Source organism: Myxine glutinosa, chromosome 10 (genome assembly GCF_964187855.1).
Source record: "Myxine glutinosa chromosome 10, kmMyxGlut1.1, whole genome shotgun sequence".
Taxonomy (NCBI): domain Eukaryota; kingdom Metazoa; phylum Chordata; class Myxini; order Myxiniformes; family Myxinidae; genus Myxine; species Myxine glutinosa.
This window is the reverse complement of record NC_136270.1, coordinates 72,020,535-72,034,921: the sequence shown is the minus strand read 5'-3', so window position 1 is coordinate 72,034,921 and position 14,387 is coordinate 72,020,535. Positions and strand designations below refer to the sequence as shown.

Genomic DNA, 14,387 nt, shown 5'->3' with positions numbered 1-14,387 from the left:
TCTGATGGTTTTGATTTTGTTGATGAATGAACGGTATTATTGTAATTATCTACAATACCCTGAATTAAATACACCCATTTTTGAGAACCGAGTTGTGTGAATTTTTTATATAGCCTCTCTTTCAAAGTACGATTAAAACGCTCAATAACAACTGCTTTTCCTTCATTAAAGGTGCTGTATAATTTAATACCCTCCCCCTTAAGAAATTTCATAAATATTTTGTTATAGAACTCTGTTCCCTCATCGGTCCACAGTTTCTTTGGTTTTCTTTTATCCCTATCAAATATTAGCTTAAAGGATAACATTAAAGTATCACCCTTTTTATTTTTTAAAGGAACAACCCAGGCAAATCTACTCCTCAAATCAATAACGGTTAAAGCATACCTGTATCCCCTGTCATTATTCAATTCAATTAAATCAGCGGACCATATGTAGTCAGTGTCTTTGGAATAAACCTTCCTTCTTTTAAACTTGGTGATTATATAGGTTTGTGTAATTCTTCAGCCAAAAGCTCCTCAGTCTTGATGACATCATTAGAGCCTAATAGTTTTTTGAGGGTGAATAACCAAGACCAAGTTTCAATTTAGCATTTATCAAATTTCTCACAATAAACCTATCAACTTTCTCTCTCAACGTTGGATTTTGTATCAAAGACAAATTATACAACATTTCTCTGTCGGCTTTATGTTTTTCAGTCAACGTAGTGGTTTTCCCATAAGCAATATCATGCTTCATACACACTTCATCAACCCTATTTGTAGGTTTAGACCAAGGTTTAGGATTGTCAGCCTCATCTAATCTTTTATCCAAGTTTGTTCCTGGGCCACAGAAAGAATACCCTGGAAGGTGTAATTCCCCTGGAATTCCAGTTGTTGTAAATTTGCTACCTGACAAAAACTTTTGTATGTCTCCTCCACTTTTATGAGAGATGAATTGACACTTTTTAGAGCCACACACTTGACATATTCCTTTTTGATAAACTCTATTATTTTTAGCTTTAACATAAGAGATATTTTTAGATTTAGTTTTCTTTTTACATTTGAGACAATAACTCATATTTATTTATGAGAAAAAGTCCTACATAGTGCCAAAACCTTTTTGGTTTTCAACATATACATTTCTATCTTGATTTTTAAAACATAAAGAATCCTTAGAAATGGCTTCACTCTCTCCTCCATTTATTTACAAATAAAACTAACTAAAGTCAATAACACCAACATCATCAACTATATGTTGTATATCTGCGCTCTGAATTCATTATAGCAAATTTAAAAACCAATAAGTTCGGAAGAGTCATTAATTCTTTATTTTCCTCTTCAGTGCGTTGAGATTTATTTATTTGCCGTAATACCTTCAATCTTTCATTAATCTCAGGAATGGTCATATTTTTATATTTTTCCACCCTCTCTCTTTCCTCCCTCTCCTCCTTCTCCTTCTCCTCCTTCTCCTTTTTCTCCCTTTCATCCTTCTCCTTTTTCTCCCTCTCCTCCTTCTCCTTTTTCTCCCTTTCCTCCGTCTCCTTTTTCTCCCTTTCCTCCTTCTCCTTTTTCTCTCTTTCCTCCTTCTCTTCTTCAACTCCTTCCTCATCCCTTGCTACCCTTGAGCTTGAGCCCCAAAGAATATTATACATATACTCATCTGGATTTTGAGATATTCTTGTATCTATAATTATTTTTCTCATAATAGGATACCAATAAGATTTGTTGACGATTTCTAAAAGAGTTTTATATTTCATAACTTTGAGAAGTTCATTTTTATTTAATATTTTAAACAAGTCTCTATTTGTGGGTTTAACAATATCAGTATAAGGCCAGTTTTTTATGACAAAATTCCCATGTATATGCTCCAAATCATAAGGTATGTAATACCGAGCACCCTTTTCTTGTAGGTATCCTTGAATACAAAAATTATAATTCTCTTGTAGTCTTCTTCCTGCCATTTATGTATCAGAAATATATGTGAGATTAATATTATGACAGGTAATACCACCCCATCTTCCCACTACCAAATCGGTTTGTATTCCTCGGCTTTCTATCCTTATCTCATTACCTTCCTTCTTTGTCATGCGAACCATCGCTATACTATCATATATTTTTCTTTTCTTAAAATCACGTATTTGTTGTTTACTAATTGTACTTCCACATAAATCCTTATCTTCACCAAGTGGATAATATTCTTCTTTACGAGACTGATTTAAATCATGTAGGTCTTCTATGTTTATTGAAAAAGACCAATTATACCCTAAATCAGGCATATCATACCCCCATTTATTAATTCGCATATTAACTAAATGTCCTTCTTTATAAAATTCAATTGTAAGCAGGTAGTTAAATTCAATGAGGAAAGGTGTATGGTCAGTATAACCAGGTGTTGTGGTTGTAAATTTTACTTGTTTAACAAAACGTGCTGTTTTCTTTAAAAATATATATTGTGATAAATCACTTAATCTAATTAAGTCATTCGCATCTGTAGGGTTTGGATAATTGATTAATTTATAAGTATTCTTCATATTAATATTTTTACTTACACTATATTTTTGTCGTTCAGCCTGTGCCTTTGTATAATAATTTGATAAATCAATATCCTGAGAGGATTTTCCAAAGATAGAACCATCTTTTCCAACATAAGTCATTTATATTAGATTAAAAATGATATCATAAAAATTTTCATTATTGTTGAGTTGAAATAATACATATAAACATAATTGACCACAACATTTAGAATTAATTTCTTGAACTTGAAATGTTTGATAAACACCATTCTGTAAGAATTGTATTACTTCAACAGGTGGTGGCATACCATAACTATCAAAATAATATTTATCCTGACTATTATGAATACAAACCCAATGAGAACCATTCTGTGTGTCTAAATTCATAATAATATTCTTTGTATTCTTATTTATATGTATTAATTCATCTCTCATACAAATAACCACATTATCAATTTTTAGTGTTTTACAATACTTAGCTAGTTCTATATTTGACGTTGTATTCTTTCCAAATTGTTTAAACCATTTATCCATTTATTTATGAGAAAGATACAATCCATTACCCCGTTTAGTTAGTTTAACACCCGCTTGAGCGATAGAGGAAAGCATATCTCCAACTAACAATCTAGCTTTATCAGGTAGACTTTCAAGTTTTTGAGCAAAATCTACAATTACACCACTTCCACTAATTTGTTTCTCCAACTCCTTGTTATGTCTTTCCAATTCTTTTTGAGCTTTTAGTTGTGCCTTCCTTTCGTTAGCAGTTTTTATCGCTGCTGAAATACCACCAGTCAATGCTCCCGCCGCACTTAAACCAGCAAATAAAGGAATTAGAAATGGGAGAAATCCTCCTCTTGACTCGTCTATTGAATATTTCTTTAACATAGGTTTTGTCATTTTAATTTTAAGTGATCCAGCATCATTTAGTGTTTTCACCTGCTCTCTTGTGAGTAAAACATCAATTCTTACTGCTCCTTTTCTTTGAAATGTATTAACATTAATAATACAAGGCTTTTGATTTTGAATACAAGATGTTAATTTATCAAGATTGATTTGATTAACATATACCCCTACCATTTATTTATGAGAAAAAACCTATGTGATATTAATCATAACACCATTATCTGTATTAATCTGTAATTCTGTTTCCTCCAAAAGCAAACAATAAGCATCAACTTCTTCATTCTCTCCTCTTTCAATGTATAGAGAAGTATCCACTCTATTAGACTTTATAGTTTCCTTTTGAGAACTCAGGTCAATTGCGTAGATTGTATAAAGTTTTTGAAACGCAACCATATCCAAAATAGGTTCATTATTACCATTACTTTCACACACCTTTTGGTAGGACTTGTAGGCTTCCGCATAATCATTTTTTTCCCAATCAATTTCCAATCTATCTCGCGGATAAAATGTTCCATCAAGAGAAACCCGAAGTTGTTTCACCTTAGCATTATCACTCAGCGCATTATTCTTATTAGTACCCTCCTCTCCATCTGGTTTTTTAAAAATGAGCCAGAGGTATCGTGGCTTTCCTTCAAGAACACCCAAATTCCAAGTGTAGGTAGTGTGTTCCAGTTTAACGTGTTGACATCTTCTTTTAAGGTATGATACATTTAGCGGTTTCTTTGAGTTAAGTCTTCTATTTAACATCTCTTCCGTTTTAAGATTAGGAGTATATTCACTGATATACCAACACAAATCATTAATAACAAATTTATTATTTTCTCCAAAAGCATTTTCATCCCCAAAAAGCAACCTATTTACATTATCATTCCTTTGTAGTTGAAATCTAATTTTAAGGCCATACAAAACTTTATCATAATCACAAAATCCAAATATACCTTTCAGAGGTACTGCTACCGTAAAACTATTCTCTGCTTTTGTATCATCATTATACATTGACTTCCTTTGACTATAACCAGGGTCAGCATTTGTTCCCGTTGACATATCAGGAATAAAACCTTCAACAGCTCCCTTACCCATTCTATCACTAAACGAATATAGTGTAAATTTCATCATTTCAGATATAGCAGAGACATAATCAACCGCTTCAACCTCTTGTGTTCCAATATACAGGCGGACACTATCAAACATTTTCCAGAAGAAATCATTTACGAGTGTAGCATTAGTATTATTCGCAGCCTTAGTGAATTTAAATTTACACAGCAAGAAACTATCAGCTATATTCAAGTAAGTTTGTTGATTATTTATTTCAAAACTTTTTGTTCCGTTTGAATTCCAGTCTGTTCCTGTTATAGCATTTACCTTAAAATAGTCTTCCTTTTTAGTAGAGTTTGAAATGATAATCGTATCATCCAAATCATAGATACTATCAATCGCTTCCATACTTGTATTTATATAGCATTAAAATCGTTGAAACCCTGACCCAAGTATTTTAATGATTTTTTGTCGTTCTTGTGAAGATAGTTGAGTTTTACCTTTTTTAATTTCTTTGATTGCTTGTAATTTATGAGACTCCTTTTGAGCATCTTTTATACTCTTTATAGCACCCGCAACTGAGCCCACGGCTGAAGCAGTTGAACCAATTAGGTCTTTATGTTTAAGGATGGTTGAACCAATACCCATTAGAGTATCAATTATCCCATCTCCTTTATTTCTAAATTGATGTCCCACACCCCGTTGTCTCTTTGGTTTATAGTATCCTCTCCCAAGAAACATACCTTCACCCTTATAGTATGGTGAAAGGAACATCCCATCCCCTGTAATTATTTTATATTTTCCCAACTCGTGTTTTCTCACAATAACCATTATTTATTTATTGAAAAACTTCACGTAGGTGAATTCTGATGGATATAATTTCATCATTAAAGGATATCATACGATTATCTTGGTCGGTTATCCTAAAATTTACTCTGTATATGGTTTTTCCTGACACAGGTAAATAGACAAGATTTTTTGGTTCCATATTAAATTTATAACCAATCGGGGTTGAGTATGCGCTGAATGAAAATATTGTATTTGTTCTTATTCCATCGTTATAAGCACCATCAATCAAATCACAATGAATTAATACTGAATTTATACCGGAGGATATTTGAATGACATTATCACTGTAAAACGTCCCGTTAGTTTCAATCTTTTTAGAAGAGAACCCCAATAGCTCTCTGAACGAATTTTCAATCGTGAAATCAACTTTATAATTATTTTTAAGTTTAATAGTTGATTTTGAAGTGTGTTTTTGAATATCTATTACAATATTTTTTGGTTCATCACCTTTTTCTTTCATAAGGCGAGAGACTTCTGAAGATATTTGAGAAATCTCGTAAGCACCGGGTGAAACGGTTATAGTTTTATATCCACTTCCTGGATTATAACTAAACTTGTTGTTTTTCTCTGTGATATTAAAAAGGGTATTGTAAGTCTCCATTGACAACAAAGAAGCCTCATATTCTTTTTTGGGGTCAAGTTGTAGTGGGTAAGGGAATGAAGCTGTGTAATCACTCGTTGTGAAATTAAAACTAAGAATTGTGCTTCTCATCTTATTTAATATCTAATAAAATATCTTTGTATTGACATTTATTAATTATTTTCATATTCATCAACTGATCTAAAATGGCGGATGCTTCATTAAAACAATTGTTGTTTCCAGCCTTCTTACTACCTAACAACAATAATAACCTATTAACTAATTGTGATGGGTCATTTGGAAGAAAACTAACACCCGAACCAAGCTTACTTAAAGCATCAATAATATGTTTCTCCTTCTCATTCTTCTTACTTTTACCAGCAACAGAAACTCCATAATCAAGTGCGTTTAGCAACTCAATATACTCTCTATCTTCCTCTCTTTCCATATCAAGCGGTTCATCAAAATAAGGTGAATTAGAATGTCCATCTTTTGTTAGAAGAAACATTAATCTTGGGGTTAATTCAACATTTGGTTGGTCAGAACTTAAGAACACCAATTTATCATTAAATATCAATAACTTTTCTTTCACAAGATGGAACTGTGCTGGTTCTTCTGTTGGAATGAGACCTGCTCTGGTTTTTGAACCCTTCAAATATTCATTGTTTTGAAGAGCTTCTACAATATAATTGGAAAGTTTATTTACCTTCTCAAGATGCCGAAATAATCCTTCATCATCATATTCTAATTCTCCAAGTTCTTGCTCTGTCATTTGACTAAAATCTTTGAGCATTTGAAATTTTTTTGGAGTAAATTCTACCGTGGGAACTGTAGGTGAAATCGTTTGTTGAGTTTTTAAAAGTGGTTTAAAAAATTTCTCTTGTTTTCTTTCAAAGGCTTCTTCACCAGTTAGTTTCTGTCTCCTTTTCTTCTTTATGTCTTCCTGTTGCTTTACAACTTTTGAAACCAACTCTTGATGTTCTTTAAACTTTCTTACTCTTTCTTCGGTATTCATTTTCTGTATTTATTTATTGAAAAATATCATTTAGTATCTCATCTTGTTTCACAACAATATATTTATATTTTCCGATCGTGTGTTTCATATTATTTTCAAATTCCTTCTTACTACGTAATGTAGAACAATTATCTCTCCAAAAATTATTTGTATCTATTGAATTTAACTTAAATAAAATAAAAGTATTAGCATTGTTTCTTATTGAGCGCCGAGGGAGTTGAAAATATGACTGACTAAGATAAATACAATTACAAGAAGAATGTCTCCCTCTTGTATAGTAGCTATCCATTACTGTTTGGTTTCTCTCATTAACACAATCATCAAAGATAACGAGGTTCTTTTTTGATTTATCTAAATCTTGAGGTGAAGGTATATCATCCGTATTATCACTGAGAATACAAGTTATGGGTTTTAGTTTTGATTTTGATTTCTGTGTATCACAAAATAATTGTATTATATCATCAATATTATAATCATTTAGTTTGTTTTGAAGTTTAAATAAACCGATAATGTCTTCCTTTTTAAGACCCGCATTAAAACCCTGTGAGAGTAGTTGATACTCAGGTTGAAAACTTGACTTTGTAAAAATTATTAAATTATCATAATCTAAAAAATTAGGACTAAGGAGCATCTTTAAAAGTAAACAGGTTTTTCCACATCCGCTTGAACCGACTATTAGACATCTCAATGAATTTGGAAGATTTTTATGGTTATTAAATTTTATCTTATTTTCCCAAACGGGTAAAAAATCATTCATTTATATATTTGGAAAACAAGTCATCCAACTTTTTTTGAGTTTTTTGAGAAACTCTATATTTTATCCTGAGTTCAGGTTTAATTTCAAAATAATCCATTATTTTGTTTATATAGTATCTTGTATTAACATTTCCATTAAAATTATTTTGAATAATAAATATCATTAAACCCTTATACATTTCCTCAATACAAATAGTCTCTTCCCTTGTAAGAAATGGTGTATTATCACCATAATACTTAACATTCATCTCTCTTATTAATCTTGTAAAGTAATTCATTTTTGGTTCTAATTTAAAAGAGTTATATATTTTTCTATATTTTTTGTTATCATTAATTAGAAGATAATCACAGAAAATACATTGTTTATATGCTTCTGATTCTGTATTAAGCCCCACTCTACCACAAGCCAGACAATTCTCTAATTTATCATATGGAGAGTCTGGAAATTCTAAATATCCTTCAGAATTTATCATATTTATAAAGTAAAATTATACTTAAAACAAAGTGCCTTTTTTAGAGGCTTTTTTAAAGATGAAACTGTGCTTAAAGTAAAACACCTTTGAGCTTTTCAACTCGTTTTATGTATATAACTTTACTTAAACTAAACGCAAATTTATTAGCTAATAAATACAATGTTTCAAAACACAAAAGACAAATTTCAATCAATCTCTACTTCGGTGGAAGATATAGAAAAATATGTCAAAGATGTTAAATTGAACAAAGATAAATATGGAAATTTTTGGATTAAACCCATAATGGAGAATAACATGTGTCCTTTTATTAAATTTACGGGACAAGCTATGTTAATTAATAACTCTATTAAAGTAAATTTGACAAAAGTTTCTCCACTACTACTAACAATTTACTCAAAGCTTGAAAAGGTCATTGATAAAGAAGCTTTGAAAATGAATGATAAGACCATCAACGATTCTAGAGGAAACATTTGTATATTCTTTAATAGACCCAAAGATGTGGGTGAAATTAATAATATGAATATTAGTGGTGAACTATCATTCCGTACTCTGATTATTAGAGATTATTTGAAAATAACATTTAATGTAGAAAATATTGTGGTTATTAGTTCTAATGAAAGAAAACATATAGATATTGATGGAAGTTTAATGGTATGTAAATGAGTGATATTAACAGTCAATACTCTGAGAGTTATTATACTGAGAGTCTAGGATCTGAAGATAGTTATGATACTAATAGTTTGTGTTCAAATGATAGTTATGAGAGTAGCTTTATTGATGACTCAGATAGTGAAATTGAAATTGATGAACTAGAGTATCTAAACTTTCTGGCTAATACATAGACGCTTTACTTTAAGTAAAGTTATATACATAAAACGAGTTGAAAAGCTCAAAGGTGTTTTACTTTAAGTAAAGTTATATACATAAAACGAGTTGAAAAGCTCAAAGGTGTTTTACTTTAAGTAAAGTTATATACATAAAACGAGTTGAAAAGCTCAAAGGTGTTTTACTTTAAGTAAAGTTATATACATAAAACGAGTTGAAAAGCTCAAAGGTGTTTTACTTTAAGTAAAGTTATATACATAAAACGAGTTGAAAAGCTCAAAGGTGTTTTACTTTAAGTAAAGTTATATACATAAAACGAGTTGAAAAGCTCAAAGGTGTTTTACTTTAAGTAAAGTTATATACATAAAACGAGTTGAAAAGCTCAAAGGTGTTTTACTTTAAGTAAAGTTATATACATAAAACGAGTTGAAAAGCTCACAGGTGTTTTACTTTAAGCACAGTTTCATCTTTTAAAAAGCCTCTAAAAAAGGCACTTTGTTTTAAGTATAATTTTACTATATAAATAAATATGATCAAAGCAACGTATTGCGATGTTTGTGAACAAGAATATAAACAATACAAAAGACACCTTAAAACTAACAAACACACATTTAATCTACTTCACCTACTATCTCCTATTCAGAAGGAAACAAAACACTGTTCTGCATGTAATAAAAATATCCTCAAGAAAGGCTTCGAAATACATCTTAAAACAATTCTACATTTATCAAATTTTATCACAACTAAAAACTCTGATGGCGCATTCAAAGAACATATTAAAATAAGAGTCTTTAACTTCAAACCTCCTGAACCAGAGTCTATAGTTGATGCTGTAGAAATAGTTAAACCTGCTGTTCAAACGTTGATTGAAAAAACACTAAAAGAAATGAAACCACTTAAATTTTATATGGGAGTAAAATTAGAAATGACAAAGGACGAAGGAGTTATAGATACACCATACATGAGAACTGAGCCACACTTTATATCTTCATATCAAGATTTTAAAACATCAGGAGTCTATGATGAACTTATTAAACAAGAGCAAGATGTGGATAATTCAATCGTAGGAAGTGGATTCAATATAGGAAAAATTATTTACATAGACATTCATATTCTTAAATCAGATCCTCTAAAAGCTTCTTCCTACATTGATTTACCCAGTGTTATCAAAAATAGAAAAGCAGTTGTCAATATCAAAAATAAAGACAATAAATGTTTTCTCTGGTCTATTCTAGCACACTTACATCCTCCACATTTTCATGATGAAAGAGTATCTCATTATAAAAAATATGAGAATACATTAAATACGAAAGATCTAAAGTTTCCGATGGCTTTAAATGATATTCCTAAATTTGAAAAGATAAATAATTTATCAGTTAATGTTTATGGTCTAACAGAAACAAACAGCATTCAGGTTTTAAAGCTTTCTGACAATTGTAAACAAACTCATATTAATCTTCTATATTTTAATTCAGAGGAAAATTCACATTATACATACATTAAAGATATTGCTAAATTAATAAAACCACAAGTATGTAAAAGAACAAATAAAATATATATTTGTTTGCATTGTCTTAACTTCTTCCATACACAAGAAAGATTAGATAAACATTCAAATTATTGTGGTGAACATAAATCAACGGTAATCAATATGCCTAAAGAAGGCTCAAATATCACATTCAAAGATGAAAAGAAAAAGATCAAACATCCATTTGTTATATATGCTGATTTTGAAAGTATTCTAGAAAAAATAGATACTGCTTCTCCAGATCCAAAAGATTCATACACAAATAAATATCAAAAACATACTCCTTGCGGTTTTTGTTATTATATCAAATCATCCGTTGGTGATAAATATAACAAGTTAGAGGAGTATAGAGGCTCAAATACCCCAGAGGAGTTTGTGAAACGACTAGAAAAAGACTGTGTTCGATTAACCAAGATAATGAGAGAAACTAATAAACCAATGTCCTTGACGAGTGAACAGAAAAGGGAATTTAGAAAAAACAATGTTTGTCATATTTGTGAGGAAAAAATTGGTGAAGGTCTAAAGGTTAGAGATCATTGTCATCTCACTGGTAAATATAGAGGTCCAGCTCATCAAAGTTGTAATATTAATTATCAACTCCCCTCTTTCATTCCTGTCTTTCTTCATAACAATGCTCATTATGATACGCATCTATTTATTAATGAACTTTCAAAGACATCTGGACACATTTCAGCAATTCCTAACACAGATCAGAAATACATTTCATTCACAAAAACAATTCACACATCTCCTATTACTCATATCAGATTTCTTGATACATTTAAATTCATGGCAAGTCCATTGGCTAACTTGGTTCAAAATCTAAAAGAGTTTCCATGTCTTTCAGAGTATTTTTCAGATAAAGATTTTCTAACACAAAAGGGAATTTACCCCTATGACTATATGGACTCATTTGAGAGATTCAATGAAACACAACTTCCTTTAAAAGAAAATTTCGATAACAAATTAAACAACAGTCATATATCTGATAAAGATTATGTACACGCACAAAATGTTTGGGAAAAATATAACATCAAGAATCTTGGTGAGTATCACGATTTGTATCTCAAAACTGATGTGCTTTTATTGGCCGATGTATTTGAAGCCTTTAGATCTGTTTGTCGCACTGGATATGGATTGGATCCTGCTCACTACTACACAGCACCTGGATTGGCTTGGAGCGCGATGTTGAAAATGACAAAACAAGATTTGGATTTGATAACCGATGTCGATATGCTTTTGATGATTGAAAAGGCAAAAAGAGGTGGAATTTCACAAGTATGCTCGAGCAGATACGCAAAAGCAAATAACAAATATCTTCCAAATTATGATTCAACGAAAGAGAGTTCTTACTTGATGTACTATGACGCAAACAACTTGTATGGCTGGGCAATGTCTCAAGCTCTTCCTTATGGGAAACTAAGATGGGTAAAGGAAAAAGACTACACAAAGGTTTTACAAGATGTATGTATCTCTACACAAAAACAATTGGATGATTCAAAGGTTGGTTATTATTTTGAGGTCGATTTAAAATATCCTGAAGAACTTCATATCAAACATAAAGATCTTCCATTTGCTTGTGAGAAAGAAAGTCCAAAGAAAGAATGGTTGAGTGATTATCAACGATCGTTTGATATAGGTGAATCAACAGAAAAATTACTTACTACATTATATAACAAGAAAAATTATGTACTACACCAAAGAAATTTGCGACAATATTTATCAAAAGGTCTAAGAGTAGAGAAGATCCACAGGGTTCTAAAGTTCAATCAAAGTCATTGGTTAAAGGGGTACATTGATTTTAATACACAAAGAAGAACAGAGTCAAAAACAGATTTTGAGAAAGACTTTTATAAATTGATGAATAATGCGGTCTTTGGTAAGACCATGGAGAATGTGAGGAAAAGACAAAATATCAGACTAGCAACATCTTGGGAACAAGCATCAAAATTAATTAATAGACCGAGTTTTACTAGAGCTGAGGTCTTTACTGAGAACTTTTGTGCGATCCATTTGGTTAAAGAGAGTATTGAAATGGACAAACCTATTTACATTGGAACATCAATTCTTGACTTGTCAAAGTCATTAATGTATGATTACTTTTATATTAATCTAAAATCAAAGTATAAGGATAATGTGTCATTGTTGTATATGGATACTGATAGTTTTATTTTGAAAATTAATACTGATGATGTTTATTCAGACATGAAAAAGGACATTAATATCTATGATACAAGTAATTACAGTCCAGAGAGTGAGTTGTTCTCTTCTAAAAATAAAAAGGTGATTGGAAAGTTCAAGGATGAATTGGGAGGAAATGTTATGAGTGAATTTGTGGGATTGAGGTCGAAGGCTTATGCTTATAAATACATTGTGAATAACGTTGAAAAGACTGATAAGAAGTTAAAAGGTATAAAGAAAAATGTCATTAAAGAAACAATAAACTTTAAGGATTATTATAACTGTTTAACAACAAAGAAAGAAGAGTTTAGAAAGATTAATGGAATAAGAAGTTATAAACATCAATTATATTCAGAAGAGGTGAATAAGAAAGCATTGGGGGCTTTTGATGATAAGAGGTTTATTTTAGAAAATGGAATTGATAGTCTCCCTTATGGTTATATAAGTATATAAGTGATAAGATATATAAGTGATAAGATATATAAGTGATAAGATATAAGTGATAAGATATATGTGATAAGATATATAAGTGATAAGATATATATATAAGTGATAAGATATATATATATAAGTGATAAGTTAAAAAGGGGGGTTAGGGATTTTAACGGGCTACCGCCACCTTTTTTACTATTATATAAATGATAGAACCAAGTATCAACCAGACTAAAGAGTGGAGGTGTAATCAACCTTGGTATATAAATGGAAAACATAACGAATGTGAAAAATATCAGATTCAAGAGGTTGAGAGAATCACTGGTCAGAAGGTTCTCAAGACGGATAAACGTATTCATTTGTTAAGTGGGGTAATGGAGGGCGGGAAGAAAAATATATTAGAGTGGAGTGAGAACTTTAATGGTTATCAATCGGATAATAAATATTATAATTTTAAAATGGTATGTGGGAGAGGAGGAGGTCAAACAAGAACCCTCCGTGAAACATACCACTTTATACTTTCACAACAAAAGGTTAAGGAACCTGTATACTTTATAAATATACTTGATGGGGATGAGTTATATAGGAGAATGGAACTCTTAAAAAAGTTAGAAAGAGATAATATATTTATAGGCTCATTAGTAGAGTGGTCTAAGGAACTACATTAAGGGGCTAGTGGGGGGAATAGGGTAAAAATTACATGGAAGTGAGAAGGATCATAGGTTCATAAGGCTAGAAGGATTATAGGTTCATAAAGGAAGAAAATCATAGGTTCATAAGGCTAGAAGGATTATAGGTTCATAAAGGAAGAAAATCATAGGTTCATAAGGCGAGAAGGATCATAGGTTCATAAGGTGAGAAGGATTATAGGTTCATAAGGCGAGAAGGATTATAGGTTCATAAGGCGAGAAGGATTATAGGTTCATAGAGGGAGAAATAGAGGTGTTTATGATTTTTTTAAAAACAGGGGGGTAAATGACATTAGATAGGGATTTCCCATGTTAAACGGAGGTGTCCCAGAAGCAACATTTATCACCTACTCTCCTCCCCCCGGGCCCTCTCCCTTCCACACATCTCCCTGCACTCGGATGTTGTGTTTGTGTGCTTCCTCTTTTCTCCCTATCTTGTCTTCCGCTCCCTCTTTTTGTGTATTTTGTTTGTCTGGTCGATTTGTTTGTGAAGTAAATGTTAGCTCTTTCACGAGCCTCGATTCAGTACACAAAAAAAAAAAAAAAAAAAAAAAAAAAAAGCACTCGTATAAATTTTTTGGGGGGGAATTTTTCCTCCTCATGGAGGAATTTGCAACTATCGTCGACACT

At 31.2% G+C, this 14,387-nt stretch overlaps 1 protein-coding gene across 1 annotated transcript in view; it reads left to right on the top strand.

The window, feature by feature from the left end:
• Positions 1-14,387, top strand: part of LOC137418787 (uncharacterized) — a 96,343-nt gene that overhangs the window by 76,025 nt on the left and 5,931 nt on the right. The window lies entirely within an intron of this gene.